The sequence below is a fragment of the Oculina patagonica genome, chromosome 1 (genome assembly GCF_052425735.1).
Source record: "Oculina patagonica isolate OP01 chromosome 1, crgOcupat, whole genome shotgun sequence".
In the NCBI taxonomy this organism is placed as follows: Eukaryota; Metazoa; Cnidaria; class Anthozoa; order Scleractinia; family Oculinidae; genus Oculina; species Oculina patagonica.
The window spans coordinates 31,372,814-31,394,611 of record NC_135758.1 but is presented as its reverse complement, the minus strand read 5'-3'; the positions used below and the strand labels follow the sequence as shown (position 1 = coordinate 31,394,611).

General features: G+C 38.7%; 1 long non-coding RNA gene across 1 annotated transcript in view; it reads right to left on the bottom strand.

Moving 5' to 3' along the window:
• Nucleotides 1–17,714, bottom strand: part of LOC144664045 (uncharacterized) — a 30,366-nt gene extending 12,652 nt beyond the window's left edge. Inside the window, exons 1-3 of the long non-coding RNA XR_013572739.1 lie at nt 17,443–17,714; nt 17,273–17,346; nt 16,143–16,323 (exon numbers count right to left, since the gene is read on the bottom strand). This is a non-coding gene — a long non-coding RNA (uncharacterized LOC144664045). The remainder of the gene's footprint in view (nt 1–16,142; nt 16,324–17,272; nt 17,347–17,442) is intronic.
• Between the last annotated feature and the right edge of the window lie 4,084 nt (nt 17,715–21,798).

Here is a 21,798-nt window from a genome sequence, read left to right as displayed (position 1 = left end):
TAAAATTCAATAACACACATATGTCAATAAGTATTGCATCGCTATTTAGTTTAATGTGGAATTTTTTTATTATTATTGCTTGACTCGGGAGAGTTTCAAGCTAAGGTTGGAGGCATGTGAGGAGAGAAATTACGATGATTTAGTTTGATTTTATTTATTCGCTTTCACTGATGAAAACATAGAAATTCCAACATAGAAGTTATTTTTTTGGTTTACTAGATGTAAGATCATAACTGTAGATAGCTGTTAAACTGTAAATACAACCTGCAGAAATCTGTATTAAACCCACCTGTTGGTTTTGAAAGTAATTAATGTTTCAGAGCTAGGATTAACTTTAGCCAATCGGTCTAAGAAACGTTTGTTTATGTTTTCAAAAATAGCGTTTTCTTGTATGATCTAATCTGTATCGCGTCACTAGCTCGCCCTTAAGTAGAACTGTATTGTAAAATATTCTTTGGTTATATTTGTTGGATTAAACTGTATGTTGGACCCAAGTCTGCCTGTTCTAGTTGGTCTTCGAAGATAATATTCCTGTAACAGATCCTGGACTTCCGCAGCTAGCGTGTGTTCCCCCAGAGTTGAGAGTGCTACAAAGATATTGCAGAAATAGTCAAGAGAGCCGAAAACCTATTATCACAGATCTCGACTTCTCATAGCTTCAAGCGTGATTCCCTCTCTGTATTGTATACACGGTCGAACAACCGAAACAGCCTGAAAACCTTTTGTATCCCTAGTCCCTGACAACAACCAGTCTAACATGTTACGTCTCTGGATATTTCAATAATATATCCCGGCCTTCCCGCAGTAAGCCAGTTCCCCCTTCCCCATATTTAGAGTTATTTTTCAGATTTTTATAAAAGGCTTTCTTAGGCCAAAAACTTGTTACCACACTCGCATAGAAAGAGGTAGGACAGTAAGATATAGGAAAGGAATGGGATCAACAAGATAAAATGGCAATGAGAGAAAATTGATGAGGTATAAGACAGCATTTATAAGATGCGACGAGAATAAAGGAGGATAAGCAATAGAAATACGACAAGTTATTGGATAGTAAAAGACAGGAATTTGAAGAAAATAAGATAGAAAAGAAAGAAAAAAAGCGCTCGGATGTACACTGGAAGTTCAAGTTGGAGCCCCAAGTTAAATTTCATTTACATTACAAAAGAATAGCAACAGGAATTGAAAGAGAATAAGAGAGAATGGAAACAAAAAAGAGCGCTCGGATGAACGTTGGAAGTTCAAGTTTGAACCCCAAGTTAAATTTCATTTACTATGTTAATTAACTCGTGTCGAGTTTTGTCTTTTGCGACTTAATTTCCTTTTTTAAACACTTTTCTTGTAGCTGTTTGAAAGTTGTTTAACCATCAACGCTTTATAGCCTGTAACAGCACATTGCATCACTCGGCGCCTTTCTACTTGGCCACCGTTGTTATATTTTCACGTTTGCTATTCCTTTAGATACCTTGCCGCTCTCTTTGATTCTGCTATATATACGGGTTCATTATGATACTTCACCATGTTCGCCTTGTGCTGATTACCTACTGTTGTTCTTCTTCCAAACTTGGACGTGATGACTATGCTGATTTTTGTATGTTTCCTGGTTGTAATTGCGTTCCTCTACTGGGCGTTTTGGCGCACAAGTTCGACGCCACATTCCTTGGTGGTTAGGTTAACCAACGGTACTACGCTGTGCCTCAAACGCTCTACCACCAGAACCGCTTCAGAGATCGCTAAAGATAGTGCTTTTGTAGCAGCAAAACTGAACTCGCCACTTTTGTTTTGTCCTCGTTGTGGAGGGCACACTCCCAATGAACTATGTTACAGCACCAGCGTAATGAACGAAGAATCTTTTTCAATCATGCTGGACCTCTTCGATGACACCTACCGCTTAGCAAAACTACCACCGCATCGCCACCATGTCGCCCATATTCTGGACGTGGCGGAATACTGTTACTGTTTTAAGAAGACTCATTAATCACTTGGATTCCACAGTATTTTCTCGATGACGCTTTGGGCGCCCGTTCCGACCCTGACTTCATTATTTCCATTTGCGACTGTTATGTAGCCGGATATCGCTCTTTGGCAAAAACTTTGTATATTTTATGGACAAGTACAGAGCCTCGCGTTGTGTCCTTGGCGCTGACTCTCTATTCAGACATTTTTAAGGACACAGACTTTTTTTGGGATTAGGGCAATTTATTTTATTGATTAGTTTCAAGTTTTTAATTAGTTTTATCGATACTCGGGATTTTGTTTGATTCCTTTTTAATCGGGCGTGGCCGATTTAAGGTTTACCCTTTGGTCGTCCTAGAGCGTAGTCTCCTGGCGCGGCCAAAAAGACGGGGATAGCTCGGGGTTGCTACAAAACTGCTACGGGTGACGCATACCGCAATGGTTTTCATTTTAGTTTTGACAGGAAATCGTTGCAGGCACACTTGGTCGACTTTTGGGTTAATGTGTAATCAGGTTGTGTTTTTTTGCTTCGGCGGAAGGACAGAGAAAAAAGCTTACGGTGCAAAGTACAGTATGGGGCCCAGTTCTCGGCCACTTTTGACGTAAACTTGTATTTCTTACCTCAGAAGAACCGCAGGAACTTGAAATTTCTCCCAGAGCTAGCTACATTATTCAGCTTTTTGGTGTAAAGCTATCGACCGGTCAAAAATTAATTTGCCCGAGCAATAATAAAAATAAAAGCTCCATTTGTGGGCGCAGTTCTCGGCCACCTTGGCCCAGTTCTCGGCCACTAAAAAGCTTGTGCGTAATTATCTGTAAAAAAAATGCTCAATTAATTTTCATAGTCATAAAATCACTCTGTAAACCTATTTATGTTATATCGATCCCAAATTATTTTTATGAGGCTTTGTTTTACTTTAGAAAAGAAGGATTTCAACGCGCCTAGTTGCTTATGTGCAGGTTCTGGCAAAACCGCATTGTGTGACCCGTGCATTTAGATGGTTTATTTTGCAGTGAAAAGGTCTTGAAAGATTTAAGTGTTGTAGAAATAATAGACAAGACAAGAGTCAGCTTAAAACTTAGAGATAAGATTGAACTTTATTTTTAAAACATTTATTTCGTTTATTCTGGCAGCAGCAGATGAAATTATATTAAAAACCAAGCGCTAAGCTGTGATAGCGAGCAGGGTGGCCGAGAACTGGCAAATACGCAAACGTCGCAAGAAAAAATTTCGAAGTAAATTAAGACCAAAAAATACAACGGTTCAACGAAAAGTTAACTAAAGCAGAAAGCTGAATTATTCTACGTTTCACATGCCAAAAATTAGCTGGTATGGTGGGGGCTTTTGGATAAAATACGAATTTAACTACATCCATGAATTTTAAGGAGCCGTAAACAAACAAATTTTTCGGGAATGCAAATTCACCTACCTCCGCGTAAACTCGACGTGTGAGCTTTCTATATCGAATTGAACGATCAAACTCAAGATACTTAAAGCACATGAATCAGTCTATCGTTTGAAGGAATTACCTTTTTCTTTTAATTCAACTGGAGTGTGAAAAAACGCGTTAAACACAAAGTGGCCGAGAACTGGATCCGGCCGAGAACTGGGTCCCATACTGTACTGATATTCACCATTGTGAAATTGCACTTACTTTGACAAGTTAAAGTTATTTTTGTAAATGAAAAAGGTAACGTCATTGATGTCACGCAGTGATTTTTTTTAGCAAACTAGATGGTTTGCTGGTTTCTGACTATGAATGGGGGTGTGATCTTGCGGTATATTTTTTGAGCCTGATTCCGCCGTAAAACTTTTTTTTTATTTAGGAAGAACTGTGTCGATTTTCATTTCTGAACAATTGGTCGTCAAGTTGTTTGTCACAAAGAGTAGAATGTTTGTACAGCATGTTTTGGAATTATTTTAGATTTGGTTAGTAAGACGCTTCTGAAGACCTGAGCAAAACATTGGGAATGTACAGTATTAATAGGAACTTGAATGGAATTTTTCACAAGTTGGATAAAGGTATCAACTGAAAAAAATGGACTTCAAAATGAGAACTTGGATTTTGTTGTAATTAAATTTTATCGCGGATTGGATGCATAATATCAAGGCTTTGAAAGTCTTCAAATAATTAGAAAGGTTCCTTTCTTCCTTTTGATCTTATTGTTATTTTCATGTATTGATTATTCGCAACTGGTTTTCGTTGATACGAAAAAAAAACGGGTTTTCACTGAATTGCTTGAAGTATTTTTAGACGTGATATATTGGCTTAATCAAATTACATTGTGCACGAAATATTTGTAATTCTTTTGTCTTGAAACTTTGAGGAAATTGAAATTTTTGTTTGACAGTAGTGTACGAAAGGCATTTTATAGAACTGAATAAAAAATAACAAACATTGATAAAGGTTATTTCAAAGATTTATTTGCCTGATTTTGAAGGGTTTCAGGAGTTTTAAAGAGTGCTGGTAAACGGCTGTATGTTGTTTGTGATTACGGATCTTATTTAGTTTCGAACGCTCTAATTTTTGAAAGGTTAAAACAGGTTAAAACCGGGCGGTTTCATGAGTTTTTTGGGTAGAAAGGTACGGTGGTGGTCAAAAAAAAAATGTTTAGAAAGGAATGACTGTAGTAGCACGTAAGTCGGAGGTTTGCGTGAGTCACGGGGTATAGTATGCGTGAGCTGGATTTCCGGCGTCATAACGGCATGTTTTGTACTGAAAGATACACTCGACGTTAAGTTAGCTTAGTCGGCTTGGGAAACTATTTTAAAAATGAATGTTGTAATAGTTAATTAATAGTAATCTAGAATTAACCCACTCTCGATTGGAGTCTGTTCTGGATTCGCGCTACCTTTTCGCCGCGAAGGAATTTTGTAAAATTTCGCTAGTGGAAAGAGGTACTGTAAGAACAGTATCAATAACTCAAAAAGAGGAACTTCTTTGTAGCTCTGAATTAAGACGTATGATAAAATTTTAGAATAAGAAACTTTCGATATATGGTTTTCATATTGTTTTTGTCAATTTCCTTTTGTGGCAGATTTTTTGAGAATCAGCTTTTCTTTCGTGTGATGACAGACACAGGACAGAACGAGAGGTGGATGAGAAAGATGCCGAAGATGAATAGGCACCGAAAAACGACAAGAACCGTGAAGGACTTATCTTTAGAGGGCGGGGAGTTTTGGGATACTGTATTTCGAGGACTGGACTGGACTAGTAAAACGCGGACTAGTAAAACGCGGACTTGTAAAACGCGGACTAGTATAACGCGGACTAGTAAAACGCGGACTTGTAAAACGCGGACTAGTAAAACGCGGACTCAGATAAAACGCGGACTTGTAAAAGGAGGACTAGTAAAACGCGGACTAGTAAAACGCGGACTTGTAAAACGCGGACTAGTAAAACGCGGACTTGTTAAACGCGGACTTGTAAAAGGAGGGCTTGTTAAGCACAGACTTGTAGAACGTGGACTTGTAAAACAAGCGCTTGTAAATCGGATAAAACTAAACGGTTTAGCGAGCGAAACAATTTGTGTTTGAAGCTCTTGTGTGTTTCTTCGACGGCATATTTCTAGCTTTTTTGAGCACTCTATGGTCTGTTTTAGCGTGGAGATGTTTTTGCAGTATAGCACATGTTCGTTCTGCAAACCCCTACTAAAACAACGAGATTGATGCTATGAGTTGTGTGCATATGTTTCTTTCTTTTCACTACTTGATGTCTGTTGAGTGCACTCGTTTGTATTGCTCGCACGAGGTAGAACGGGGCCCGTCCAGGAATCAACAGTCAATGGTAAATAAAGGTGACGGGCTTACACGACTCCTACGTTCGTGACATTAGAATATTTGCCGTTAAATGTTTAAATTCGGTCTTTCGACCTTATTTGCTTCTGACTTCTTTCTGAGGGTACTGTTTTAATTTAGGGGCAGTATGTGGTAAATAAAGGCAACGGGCCTACACGAATCCTACGTTCGTGACATTAGAACATTTGCCGTTATATGTTCAAATTCGGTCTTTCGACCTTATTTGCTTCTGACTTCTTTCTGAGGTTACTGTTTTTTTGAGACATTATGTATTGAAGAGAGCCGTAAGATGATTGTGGCCAAAGAAGTGTCTAGAGGCGTTTTACAAGTCCGCGTTTTACTAGTCCAGTCCAGTCCAGTCCACGAAATTTCGCTCCCAATCGATTTCGCACCGTCCGAGTTCGCTCCCACCTTATACCGCGTTCGCACCCAGTGTGACCGAGTTCGCTCCCTAGTATGACCGAGTTCGCTCTCAATAAAAACCGAGTTCGCACTCACCCTTTTCGAGTTCGTACCTAACTTTTTCGAGCCTTCTTAACCGAGTTTTTAATCGCAGCCATCTTGAAACTAAGGCACGGACGCGAGATCTGGGGCGACCGGAAACAGCAAAGTAAGATGTTGTTTCCGGTCGGTTGAAATACTGTATGCAAACAGTTGTGGACAGATTTATAGACAATCTCGTCCCCAGAGCCTGTGTTCCCCTTGACCAGCGGTCGGGAAACTCAACGGCTCTGGACGAATCCAAACCGGAACCAGGAAATCCTGGTTCCGGTTTGATTGTGCGCGTGCGCCAGAGATTGCAAGACTCTTTTGCGCACGCTCCACGTTCCACTGAATAATTAATCGGGCGTGGCCGATTTAAGGTTTACCCTTTGGTCGTCCTAGAGCGTAGTCTCCTGGCGCTATTACAGTAATGGTATGAAACAAATGTTCAATCATTCATCAACAAGTTATGATCATTTTGTTGACAATAGTAGTTCCCCGGTAAACAGTTGTAGTACTAGTACTGTCCCATCAAAGTGCAATGGCTGGAAAATACCGAAAAGCACATGACCTTCAGGTGAAACCGCACCTTACAGTATTACCAATACACTGCACTTTGCTAAGTCTTAAAACTTTACATTGTCTAGTCGTCTACTTCAATCGTTTATTTCTATTGTGTGAAATACATTTATAAATTGAAACCATCATGTCATTAAGTAATAATGCAATCTCGACAACGTTCTAGATATTATATTATGCACACTAATACAGCTCATGCAAGCCCTGTGACTTACACAAACACAGTCGGACTGAGTGCTACTTAAGTAACTACTTCGTCGTTTCTGCTGTACTGAACCCTGCCTTTCAAGGCAAAACGCCCGATTTGAAGCTTCTCAAGCTTCTCAATGTTCTTGTTAATTAATAAGTACAAGTCAGCCGATATTGCTTTTAACTTTCGCTATTTATAGTATTGTTCGTTATACGCTTGTTTTTATGGACCCCCGAGGCCAGTATATTTAGGCTTGTTCGGCCTATGCCGCGGTTCAGGCGCAAACACAAAATACAACACAAAAATTTAAAATTTTATAAAACAAACACAACAAATTTTTATTTACTATTATCGTGGCTGACGAGCGGAAAACACACTATCGACGACAAACGACGAGACTTCCCGCGGAAATGGCCAGAGACAGTGCTTTTATAGCGGCAAAATTGAACTCGCCGCTTGTGTATTGTAGACGTTGTGGAACTCATCCACGCAATGTACTCTGCTATCCACTAGGCGTCATGGACCTGACATCGTTTGAAATTATGATCAAACTATTGGATGACAGCTCTTCCCAAGCCGGATTGTCGCTACCCCGCCACCCTGTTGCACATGTCCTGGACATAGCTGAGTATCTCTTGTCAACCGAAGAGTGTTTACAAGCCTGGCTGCCCTTGTATTTTCTGGAGGACCGATTGGGAGCACGCTGTGACCCCCAGTTCCTTGTTTCTATATATGATCTCTACGTGGCTGGTTATTGCTCGTTGTCAAAAACACTATACATACTTTGGGCAAGTAGGGAGCCACGTATACTCTTTACCGCTTTCAAGCTGTATCCTGACATTTTTGATAATACTGACTTTTTTTGGGACTAGTAATCCACGTTATACCATATTCGTAACATCCTAATTACCTATTCATTTCGTTTTAAAGAATTCTGCTTGGTTCAGTGTAATTGTTATAGGTAGAATTTTTTTTTCGTTAATTTTGGAGTATTCTCGTTCGCTATTGAACTATTGAGTTATGTTTATTGCAATTGCTAGTTTTTATTTTGAACCCCCGAGGCCAGTATATTTAGGCTTGTTCGGTCTATGCCGCGGTTCAGGCGCAAAAATACAACACAAAAATTTAAAATTTTATAAAACAATTACAACAATTTTTCTTCGCCTCGCTCTTTTCAATTATTTTAAATTTTGATTTCTTTACTTTCTTTACTTTTAATTGCTTGACTCGGGAGAGCCGGTTTCGAGCTAAGGTCGGAGGAATGTAAGGAGAGAAATTACGGCTTTTGCTGATAAAAACCATAATAAAGCCCAAGATAGAAGTTATTGTATTGGTTTTGAAATAGCAGGTTAATGTTCCAGTTCATTAACCGTAGCAGGCACCTGTTGTCTTGTCGTGGATCATAACTGTAATTAGCATTGAAGTGTAATGAGAACCCGCACTTGCCTTTTGTATAAATGTTATCTACCTGCCTTGTTTTGAAAGTGATTAATGTTGTAAAAGTTAAATTCCGCTTAAGCCAATCATGCTTTCTAAAACGCATGATCTAATGTTAGTTAAGACTTTTAAATTATATGATGTAATCCCGTTTTTCCCTGTAAATGGAAGTGCTTTGTAAAATATTCTTTGGTTATGTTATTGGAATCTGAAACTCTATTGTTGGAGCCAAGTAACTGTGTATTCTCTGACGTTCCGAAGGATTGTTTTTGCTGTGTTAGATTCCGGACTTCCCGCAGCTGCAAGCGTGGTCCCCCCCCCCCCCCCCCCCTGTAGTTGCTACACGGACGAACGACCGAAAACAGCGCGAAAACGTTTCGTTTCAGTTTGTTCGCTGTGAGATCATTACTGTAGATAACTGTTAAACATGTTGAACTACTTTGTGTATGGTTCTATAGTTGTAGCCGGATCTCAGTGCGGTTTGTCTTTTCATTCATACACAGGAATGATTTGAAAAGCACATTGCAACACTCGAAACCTATACTCGCGCCTTTATAAATGCTGTCAACTGCACAAATTACAGGGATATAGTGTGGTTGTTTTCTGCTACTTCACTCACCAAGAGAGTGTTAAGCATTACATAAAGGTGATCTGTCCCTACATTGAAAGTGCATTTTACTACGAAAAGGATAAAAAGAACAAAGGTATATTTGAAAACTCGATCGGTTGCTTTTACTTTATTGCAGAGCACCCCGTGCCAACACAATAAGATTTACTACAGTTTGAGATAACGACTAGAACAATGAGATAAAGGATAGAAAGATTGAAGCAAGAAGACAAAATAAAAGAGGAAATTCATGAGAATAGACGAGAAAAGGCAATAGAAATAAGATGAGTTACAGATAACGCGTAAACGTTTAATAAAGTCGTGTATCTTTATAATTTAACATTAGAATTACTTTAACTCATTTTTTTTTCCTAGTTAATTTGCGAACTTCGCATAAGTGAGATTCTTTTCATTTGCTATTCTTTTTGTTAGCTTGTCGCCCTCATTGATTCTGCTATTTATACTTGTTCATTTTCATACTTCATTATGTTTTCCTCGTGCTGTTTTTTGCCGCCCTCGTTGATTCTGCTATATATACGGGTTCATTTTGTTACTTCACTATGTAGCCTTGCTATACATTCTGGTTCATCATGTGCGTCATTTTTCTTGTTTTCCTCCTCCTTGGCGTGGCCCTTTGCCTTCGTCAACGAAGCAGACAATCATCCACGAAGCTGACAATATCGATAACGGATGTAGGCGGGTTGTGTTTAAAAAAGTTTACATGTGTAACCCCGTTAAAGCAGCTTACGAATTTGAGCCCTTTCCTGCGGTGTGCATCTCCGCTACTGTTTTGCCCCCGCTGCGGACACCATGCATTTAATGAACTATGTTACGCGCCAACAGTTATGGACCCTGAGTCACTGGAAATCATGGTGAAGCTGTTAGACCATACCCTAACGGACGTTGGCTATCAGCACTCCCGTCACCTTGTACCGCACGTTTTGGACGTCGCCGAGTACTTATTGCTTCCAGAAGACTACCTACAGACCATTATCCCAACCTATTTTTTATCAGATCCGTTAGGATCATGCCACGAGCCACAGTTTCTGCTGTCAATTCGGGATTTATACAGCGCCGGATATGCCTCGCTGGCAAGCCATCTGTATCTCCTGTGGCCAAGCCAGGATCACCGTGCGTCTAACCTGGCTTTGCGTATATTCCCAGACATTTTTGACGGAACAGACTTTTTTCTGGGGAGACTAGTGTCTCGATACTTTGTATGATCTATTGTTTTGTATGTTATTATATTATTTATTTCGTTTTTACGGGTTTCTGTTCCGTGTACTTATTGCTTCCAGAAGACTACCTACAGACCATTATCCCAGCCTATTTTTTATCAGATCCGTTAGGAACATGCCACGAGCCACAGTTTCTGCTGTCAATTCGGGATTTATACAGCGCCGGATATGCCTCGCTGGCAAGCCATCTGTATCTCCTGTGGCCAAGCCAGGATCACCGCGCGTCTAACCTGCCTTTGCGTATATTCCCAGACATTTTTGACGGAACTAAACAGACTTTTTTCTGGGGAGACTAGTGTCTCGATACTTTGTATGATCTATTGTTTTGTATATTATTATATTATTTATTTCGTTTTTACGGGTTTCCCACAAAAAAAAACCCCCACATAAGATGTACGATAGCATAAGATAGGATGAGAAAACAATAGAACAATGAGATATAGAAAACTAATAGATGAAACAAGAAGATCAAATGAAATGAGAAATTGATTAACTTTGAGACAGCATAAGATGCGATGAGAATAGACGAGAAAAGGCAATAGAAAGAAGATGAGTTACATGATAACATTTAAGAAAGTCTTTTATTTTTATAATATATATAAGACTAGCATTTCTTTTTCTCTGGTATTTTTGTTTTCCTTTTCTGCTACAAATTTTTGGAGGGCACGGTATATATGAGATTGGAATTCCGAATAATTTGTCTTCTCTTCGATCGATTTTTTTCTCAAACCCTTATGCTTGATGTAGAAGGCGTATGTTCCCGTCTCAGACTTGTCTCGCTGTTCTTGATTCAGACCAGTGGTACAGTTGTACACTTGAGTTTTCGTCAGTGGACTCCAAGAAGAGATACCAGTACGCCGAATGGAACAACGAAACAATTATAATCCGGGACCACAGTCAAGGCAGAGGGAGTTACCTTCTCGTCGACGGGAACGTATGGCAGCCTTTGAAGGAGTTGAATTACAAGAGGAAGACTGTGATTACTACCTCGAAGATTATGACGTAGGAGAACTGTATTATTACAATACTAATTCTCAAGTTGTATTGTGAAGTTAGAGAATATTAAAAAGCTGAGCTGTAAACTGGACTGAAGTATTAAATTAGAAAGACCCCAGGTTCTGGCGGCACTTCCTGATAGCGAGTTGCTTGAAGCTTTCCCCGTGCCAGTACAAATGGTGGAGAATCCGGGTAAAGGAAACCAAACCATGCAACGTAAGAACCTTTAATCACTCTGTTACTTCCTTGTTGTTTGTTTGTTTGTTTTACCCTTTCTCTTATTTCAACATTAGAGCATGTTATTGGGCCACTACCATACGTAAGAGTTAAGTTTCATTGTACTTCTAAGGTTTTGTTTCTTCGTATAACTTAACTAAAATTGGCGTTGATGTAAATTCTGAGATAATCCCTTGTGAAATAACAAAGAAAAAGAGTCGAGTAACTGAAAAACGGTAGAGAATTCTAAAGCCAGAGACGAGTACACTTGTGAAGAACATTAAAAAGGCAGTACCAGCAAGTATGTCGTAGCTCGTGTTTTTTGGCTGAATGTTAGACTAGGTGGAGCTAATTCCCCTACATAGCCTAGTTTGACAAGCCTTTTGGTTAACTGTTATGCACCTGCTCTGTTTTAGAAGTGATTAATGTTGTATTTTACCTTTAGGTCTTAGTTAGTTTTGTAAATATACTTTTTATTCTTTTTAATTTTTATTCCTGTAAAGGGCTTTGATCAAGATTTGTAAGAAGCGCTCTATAAATTATTAAATTATTATTATTAAACAAGAGAAAATACTCTCTTGTATTAAACTATTATTATTATTAGTTAAATACTGCTTAAACCAAACGTGCTTTCTGAAACACATGATCTAATAATGTTTGTTAAGAGTTTTAAATGATATGATGTAGTTCCGTTTTTCCTCGTAAATAGAAGTGCTTTGTAAAATATTCTTTGGTTATGTTATTGGAAGTAAATTCTACTGTTGGAGCCAAGTAACTGCGTATTCTCTGACGTCCCAAAAAGACACAAGCTGTTTAGATTGATCCGGGGAATATTGATGGAGTACCTTCCGCAAGGCAAGCGAGTGCAGAGCACCCCCTTACTGTATAAGACGTGATGAGAATAAATGAGAATGGGTAATAAAATTAGGATATTATAAGACAGAAAGAGAATAAGATAAAGTAGGAAGAGGTTGGGGGTTTGAACCCATGTTAATTTCTATTTTTTTTGTCATTTCTTTTTATAGCTGTATTTTTTTCTTTTCAAGTTACTGTTTGTATATATCTTTAAATAGACGGTAGTCCAGTTGACGACGCGGCAGCCTGGCTGAAAAAGACAATTATAAAAGAATTGCAAAACTCAATAATTGGTCAAATGAGATGCAATTAAATGCCTTTCCTCTATATTTAAAAGGAATTGCACATGCGTGGTTCTTCGCTTTACCTCCGGAAACTAGTGGCGATTTGGCAGCCCTTTTTGACGCTTTTCAAGCGCACTTCGCGGCTGGTCCGCAAGATTGGATTTTAAGCCAACAGTTAAGCGCACGAAAGCATGCTATAGGAGAGCCAATAGATGACTATATTGCTGACATATCGCGCCTTTCTAAACGCCTTAAATTAAGCTTTCGGATAAGGAATTTATGCGTTATTTTATTGAGGGACTACAAGGGGACCTACAAGCACATGTTTCATTGGGACAACCCAAAACCTTTCAGGAGGCTGAGTCTTTAATTAACGCGCATGAAAGATATAGTAAATAAGCGACAAACACACGGGTTCTCGTATCGGATAAACAACAACTTGTATCACAAATGAAAGCGATGTTCTCAGATTATTTAAAGGGCAGACCCCCGTCAACAAGGACCTGTCGAATCCCTTGACACATACTTGAAGGATTTAACAGCCAAGTTTCGCCGAATAAACATCTCAGATGCTGATAAGATGCGTTACTTCGTTCAAGGACTGAGAGCCAACTTACGGGAACCTGTTCTACTAAAGCAGCCCAAGAGTTTTCGAGAAGCTGAAGAAATGGCTCGCCTCGCATCGGCAGTGAAAACTACTATGAACAATTCTAATGAAACTATGGCAGACCAGTTAAATAAATTAACAAAAACACTTAACAACATGGCAGCAGGTACCAGTGGCCAATCAAACACTAGTCAACAACAAGCTATGCAAACACAACTGGATGCGATAGCCAATCAAGACAGTAAGTGGCCAGCCTATGCCCATACGTGGAATTCTTCAGACTGCTATTGAGATTGCTGGTGGTAAATATCGATGTGCTTTCAACATAATAGAGGGAGTAGACTACAATGGAGTCCTGGGTCGCGATTTCTTTTATGCTCATCGCGCACAAATATTAAAGCTTCGATACCCTGACAATTGAGTTGAAAGAACCTGCATATGTTAATGTTTCCGAAGAATAAGTGGCCATGGTTACACCAACTACGTACGTTATCCCGCCAAGAAATGAAGCACTATTAGAACAGCAAATACAATCGTTAAACACATGGTTATGTTCTTGGAAGTAACATGTCTACTGTTGGAGCAAGTTTTGTCTGTTACGTCTCTGGATATTCCAAATACTGCAATAGATCCCGGCCTTCCCGTAGCAAGCGTGGTCCCCCAGAATTTTGGAGTTTTCCCTCAGGTTTTTAAAAGGACTTTCCCAGGCCAAAGACCTATTATCACACCTTTTTCTTAACTAGTTTTACACTTTTTTGTTCCTTATTAAAGATCTCCTTAGCTTTTGTTAAAGTCATTTAGGATAAATGTTGCATCAGAGAAATAGTAGGTACTTTTTTGGGGGAGTTTGTTTTTTTTTGAATAAATATTTTTAATTTTTTATTTTTATATATATTTTACGGGATATTAATTTTTTTAATTTTTAATTTTTTAATCCCCCTTTTTTTTTTTTTTTTTTACCCCCCTTAAAAACTTTCTCAAACCAACACCTAAAAAACGTTGCCACACGTCCATTTCCACCCAGGTTCGCTCATAACTGGCCAGTGGAACCGCGAAGGACAAAATTTTTTTCTTTCCAGAACGATCATTTCAATCATTTCAAACACCCCACACCCCTTTCATAAACTTCCTGAGCAGCCAAGACCAGCCACCAGTGAACTCGGCCTTGCCACCACTACCCACGGCCTTGCCAGCACCACTTTTGTGTTAATTTCATAATCAATCGTAACTTTCCGTCGCTTAGTTTTTCTTATAACTATGTTTCATACCGATTGCAGCTACAATACAAGACATGCTGCAAAACAGTCTTTTTATCTTCCCAAAGCAAGAACAAATCATTAAAAATTTAATATTTGATTTCAAAGCCCTATTAAAGATATGGATTGCTATTGATTAAGATATAAAGCAATTGTCTTTTTCATTTGTTAGGATAATTTGAAACAGAGATTTTTCTAAAGCTTCTAGTCGCTACTAGTTTTTTTTTCTGTTAGTAATGTAATTGATAAGTTTACTCGTTTATATTCACTTTGTTTTATTTATTTTCAATATTCCAATATATTATTGTCTTTTTTTATTTTTAATTTTTATGGCTCACTGTAATGTTTCTGTCTTGTATGTACATAATTGTAACACTGGCGCCCCTTTTTAACTCTATAGTTATTTCAGGCAGCGGGACCCCTTAATAATTTATTTATACCTTATCACTGTTTTTTTTTTTTGTCTTTTGTAAAATATTAAGGGATGAATAAAGTTTCGTTGTTGTTGTTGTTATTCAGTTTTCCCACAAAGATATAATTTAACTGTTTCACACATAGTTGTACTTTTACTCACAACAACACATATCTATTTTTTAATAGTTTACTGGTATGAATTTTGGCTTTCTTTTCGGTTCTATTTCTCTAGTGTACATATATTAGTCATCACCTGGAGCCCATGAAGGGCTCCTGTCATCATGAATAAATTAAATTAATCACTAAAACCAATTGAGTTTTACATTCAACGTTTGCTGTTACAAGTGAAACAAGTCCTGGTCGTTTTTCGAATTGCTTCAAATGCTTTGATCTTTAATTTATCATTGAACACATGGAAGAAAACAAAAGAATCACCGCACGCGGTCATTTCTGTTTTTGCTTTTATATATGAAAGAGCGTGCCGCTCAAATCGGCAAGTGCTGTTTACTGCAACTATTTACTGTGTTGATAAGAAAACTTGAACCCTCCTCGGTGAACGTTTCGTGAAAAGATGGAATCTTTCAGTCATAAGAACCCACGTCGGTTACGCAAAAATCATAAGAAACGAAAGGAGTTTGAATGCGTAAAAACTAACCGTAACTTTTGAAGTATATTGACGCAAACACAAAAGATTTATCAGATGTGTCGTAACCGTAGCGTGCCTTTAAAAAAAATTGTCTAACAGTTACTTTTGCAGTGTGAAACGCCGAGCTTTGTGTACCTGTATATGGCAGTAGACAATACGCTCCGATTTATCAAGCCACGCTGAACCATGAAAGTCAGCTATCTTAGCTTATCTTGGTCGCTTTTTCGCAGGAGTATAAACCACAGATGAAAACTGAAATTCGTGCTAACCGCCGACCATTTGTGAACAGAATTTGTATGACGGAGGCGCCAGCCAATTCTTTTGCTAAAGAATCTTTAAAAACAAACGGCTGAGAAAGATGGCCACACGGAAACTGGTGCTGATTTGCATATTTGTAAGCTTTTAAAACGAACAGTTCGTCATAAAAAAAATCAGGAATGTTGCATGTTTATCTAATATTAATTATAGAGTGGACACAACTTTTGGAAGGCTCGAGAAATCGGGCTTTCACTGCAAAATTATCATTTATAATATAACCAAAAAAAAACCCGGCTAAAGCTAAAGAAACTAGATTTTGTGTACCTCAGGGCCACGGCGGCGAAGCATCTCAGTTCTTTGGTTCTTTGTCTCCACTTTGTACGGTTTCTCAGCGCCTGCTCCAATTCAGCCACATCTTGGCTGGGTTAGAAGAATAGATCCGGTAGAAAAGATTGCTTCAGTGGTAAACCAGAGTGATGGCTGCTTTTCATCTATGAAGTTATCTCTGAGGAGAAAACAGAAGTTCATCAGTCCCTACTGTAAGAAGCGCGCGGCACTTCATTCGCGTATACCGATATGCTTTTTCCTTCCCCCACCCTGAAACCCTCGCTTTATTAAATTTCTTTTCAAGCGATTTCTAACAGAAGGTCGTATTGTGGGAACATTTTAAGGAACAAGCAAATTGGACGCATTCATCGTTGTGAATTCAACTTCTTCGGGTACCTGAAAAACTCTGGCACCTGTTCCGACACTTCAATGGTATGGTGATTGATGTTGGGATTCCAAATACTTTTATCAAGTTATCCTGCTTTTCCCTCTTATCCCATTCAAGACCACGTTTGTTATGTTACTTCTCGACTGCATAAAAATTACGAAATTAATCTAATTACCAATTGCGACTTTACCAACCGAAAACAAAAACATTAAAACGAAACAAAACCAGAACTATAAGCTACTATAGCTCTTTGTGACAGGTGGTTAGTCGAACTTCTGGTAAATTCATTTAGCGATCGAGTGAGCCATGTGCGTTTTTGCTTTTTCTGAAAGCTTCGGTAGTTTGAATCGGTTTCCTTGTTGTAAGTTTTTGGCAGGTCTACAGAATAACTGAAACAAAATCTTGCCGTCTAAAGTTGTTTTCTTTCAAAGTTTCATTTTAATTTAATACGGCAAAGCAACTTTGATTGGTTGAACAATGATAGCGAAAACATAACTGAACGAAAATAAATATTAGCCACGCGCGTTTCTGGAAGCTTTGATTGTTTGTATCGGTTTCAGTTTCCGTCTATATACGGCCAGGTCTTCAGAATAAAGAAATTGCCTTTCAAGGTTTCATTTTGATTACGGTAAAGCGACTTCAATCGATTGAATTATGATAAAGAAAACATGGCTATACGAAAATAAATATCACCTTAAATTCTTTAAAAAAGCGACAGTTCAAAAAACATTTTACTTACCAGAAGGGTTGAGCAATCACTGGGTCAAACTTCGCTTTGGTGTCTTTAACTTCTCCTTAGGAATTCATCTGAATCTAGGGTAAATAAACATCAGCTTAAACGAATATGAACGTCAACTTAATCACCTTAATTTTGTTAAAAAACGACAATTCAGGAAACATTTTACTTACCGAAGAAGTGGAGTAACCGCTGAGTCAAACTTCGCTTCGGTGTCTTTAACTTCTCCTCAGGAATTCATCTAAATCGTGAGAATGACTTTGAAGCGCTTAATTGCGCTTTTTGCTCTCTCTTGCCAGAGTCCATCGACTCACGAGTTCGCTTAGCCGTCTCCAGTGATTCCAAACGACTACATGAGGGCCATGCTGAGATCGCCGCGATAACTAGCTTAGCCGAATCAACGCCAGTTGATACGTTCTTCAGTTCATAGCTACAGTAGATGAGCTTTGTCCCTTTGTGCTTTGTCATCAGATAACTTTGTTATTCAATTTTAAAACGTGACACCAGCCAGGTAATGAATTTCGTCCAATGACAGTGCAGTGTTTAATCACGTGTCACTGTGCTAAGGTTCTCACGGTACTCGTCCACCGGTCTCACACCATTCACAGAGCCGACACAAAAGACCAAACAATACACTGTAGTTAATCAACAACTCCTAAATAAAGAAAACACAATGGTTACTGCGACAAAGCTCTGTCTTGTGAACCGGTTGCCAGGCAATAACAGGTGGACACGAAAATATTTTTGACATGTTGTACTTTAAAGGCTTAGTTCTTATTCCAGGAATAAATTTTTCAAAACCAAAAATTAAGCGAGAAATATATATTCTAGTGAGTCATTCGTTGTGGGTTTGAACCTAATATTCAAGGAAATGTGGCGAAGGAATATTTTACAGTTGATATCGGTTTTTCAGAACTTGTATTTGTGTGGAGTTATTTGTTATTCAAAAGTTTCAAAGTGTTAAGTAGTTTTACCGGGTTCTGGGCCAGTAAAAAGACCAGCATTTAAAATTTTTGTCGTAAACTTCGTTGTGACCAACAAGAAGTGATCTGGTGAAATTAAGTGGTCTTTACACTTGCAATTGTTTACTTTTTTTACAAGTTTACTCCACTAAATTAAAGTTCTGAAGTTCTTTCCAATGTCAGCGAACTACTCGTGGTTTGACTAAAAGAATTCTTTTATAAACCCCACATGGCAGCAGGTTCCGGGCAGCAGGTATTGTTTCGCTGGTTGCTACGGTCGAGGAACTGTTTGCACGTGTATATAAAATTGACTAGTGAATTCAGCTTACCGCAACTTTAAACACTCACTGAACTCGATAAAGAGAGTCAAACTTTTCTTTTTTTGATCTCCAGCGTTACCATTTCTTATTAATTTTCTGAAGAACGCCGGAGCCGCTTGTTTCAGAATTCACATGGCGCGGCACCTGACAAACACAATACAGCGGCGTGTGCTTGCAAACAATGAAACAAAGCCTTTATCAAAAACAAAGCATTTTACCGAATTCCGATACAATTTAAAGCGGCTTTATAACTCGAGGTACTAAGAAAAAATGTCCAAAGAAAACAACGAGAAACAATCAATATATAACTTTTTTCACCGCACGCTTGGCCAAAACTTTAATTTATGTCAACTTTTCGTAAAGCTATCGTTAGCCTGCATATAGCTGGCGGTTTTGTTGGGGTTTAAAGCTATCGTATACTTTCCACTGATAGAGTGCAGTTGGTAAAGTCCCTGTAATAATTTAACGACCAAGGAACTTTTTCGTTACGTTTGTTTATTTTAGACCATATGGAGTTAAGGCAGATTTCGCACTAGAGTCAAGTTTTAAAATGTCCTGACATCATAGTTTGTGTTAATTAAGTAAGCCTCAATTTTGGCATGCCCTCAAAAGACTTGCTGAAACCAATTGACTATAACGTTAAACTGTGAATCTGCGCAGATTACTATAACATAGGCAAACCTTCGAACAAAGCCAACTTGCCACTCTAAAAATTTCAATCATTCAATTAAATTTAAACGAACTTTCCCACGGTTACTTTTCACCCAGAAAATATTTGGTACCATGCGTTGGTCAGGAATGTGATTACTTCTGCAAACAAACCAACGCTAGTGCTTGGCCGAAGTAATTAACTTTCGTTTGCCGCCGTAAACACCTTTTGTTTATCTCTCGGTTTTCTTTGATAGTGTAAATTATTTTCAAACTGTTCCAAGCTTATCAAAGTGATATTAAATTGGCAAGTACTTGTGTTAGAGCTTTTAGCTATGCTTAGAGTGAATTTCGTTAAAAGAAACATGTCGTGTGATAAGTTATGTTAGGAGTTATGTAATCGTAGGTAATGGCGTCGAACGAGAAACTTTCTTTAGTGATAACGTTAACCGTGTATTTCAAAAGAACTGCGGAAACTTCAGTTTCTGATGTAAACGAACAATGGAATACTTTCATTGAGGTTAACTTATGTAAGCGCAAATATTGTAATTCTTTTGTGCTGCTTGAAGAAAATTGGATCCTGGCGTTCATTCTAGTTGGAAGATTCTGTCCATCCACTGCAGTGATTGGTTCCAAACATCCGATTTTGGTATAGCCTTTAAAGGTACTTTTAGTTGAGAGAAAGTTAAACCTTCAGTTCTGAACTCGAAGCGCTTTTCAACTATCAAAGACACCGCAATTTCGGTACCTTAAGTTTCGCGAACTTGAAAAGAATGCTCCGTTTGGCCAATCAAAGCGCAGTATGGATGTAATGCGAGCGTAAGTGAATTACTGTGTTGACTGCCGGCAACGACTGAGAAAGATGTCAAAAATAAAGAAGACAACTGATTGAACTAATCTTACCCACTAACTATAGCCTGTTCCTGGCGTTCGGAGCTGGGAAGCTCGAAGAACGGTGAGTGAAAAAAAAAAAAATGGCGCGAAGTTTGGCGCAAGAGAGCGTTCGGTGCTCCCGAACTATAACTGAACGCCTAAAACAGGCTTTACGAACTACAGTTGCAGTACATTAACCAAACTTGTCCACCAGTGCGAATAGCCCCTTACCCTTTGAGAATAATTTCTTCAAATACAAAAAGTCCACCTGGAAATGAATGGATAATTTTCACATGGTTAAAGAACCCCGTCGGAACATCACATGACATGAAACATGTGAAACATGACGTGAAAAGGGAAATTCACATACGAAGCTGAAAGGTCCGAATTTTATTTAGGAAGTAGAAAATGGCGCGGGTGTTAATTTAACCTGATACAATCGAGATGGACAGAAGGTTTGGGAGAATTCGAAAATTTATCCAAATTCGAGCCGCTGGCTTGTCAAGCCCCCAATCTCTTTCTTCCGCGTGCCCTTTATAGGGGTTAAACCCAGGCGCGAGAAGAGAGAGTCGCGCCTAGGTTCAACCCCGATAAAGGGCGCGCGGAAGAGAGAGAGTTCAGGGAGTTGCCGCTGGCTGGTGTTTACATAGGTGGGTACTCACCGCGAATTCTCTCAACTTTTTTAGTTGAGTGTTTTGAACAGGTTATACAATCGATAGAGCCAACGAAATACTGAAAATGCATTTTAACTGTGTTTACAAAGCATCGTGTAAAATGACGTTACAACCACTGAGCGCGGCCTAATACATGATCCAAATTTAGAACTGGTCTGCGGTCCGATATTGGTCGATATTGCAATACAAAGACGTCTTAAGTCGGCGCGGCGAGGAAAGGGAGAAAAGGAGGCACCGTCCTTAAATAGGTTTGATTTCCATTATTTTACGTCGATGTCTACCAGACAACTTTGTTTTAACAAAACATTTCATTCAAATTAAATACAAAAAAAAAAAAAAAAAAATTTTCTCGTTTTTTTTGTTGTCAATTTAAAATTAAAGACTTCACCAGTATTTTTCCAATACTGAGAGGTCGATCCCACGTCCAGTAATAAGCAATATCAAAGCGAGCAAAAAAGCACCAGTTCACAACACGTATCCGCTTTAGCTTAATTAGAAAATAAAATTAAAGCACAAAATGAACGCGCCGGTAGAGGAAAGAAGAAAGACAATAAACATTAAAATGAAGTCTTACTGCCAACTGCGACAGAATTAAACCAGAGATTGTTTAACAGTTCAAGAGTATTGCTAAAAACAGAAGCAAATACACTTTCGGCCGTGTTGTTTACAACAGAAGCAAATACTAATTCCGGGTGCCTTGTTGTTTACGTTAAGAACTGAATGAAATACCACTTCCGGCCGTGACTTTGTTCACGCAGGTGCCAAGAATGACAAGAAGAACGTGCTAATTTGCAGGCCTGGATTTTAGAACAGCAAACATCGTGTTTCGTATTACAAAGTAACAATGTAGCATTTCACTTGGCATATTTATATAAAAGCGAAGACTTCTTAAAATGTTGGCCGAAGAAAAACAACATTTTGGATCTTTTCACAACATTGGCAGCTTGCCCCATTTGCGAACTGTCACGCGATTGAGTCACGGCCCACGTCACGCGATAACGTTGTGTGACATGACAATTTGTGCTGTTATATTCTTGATTGAAGCGAAGACT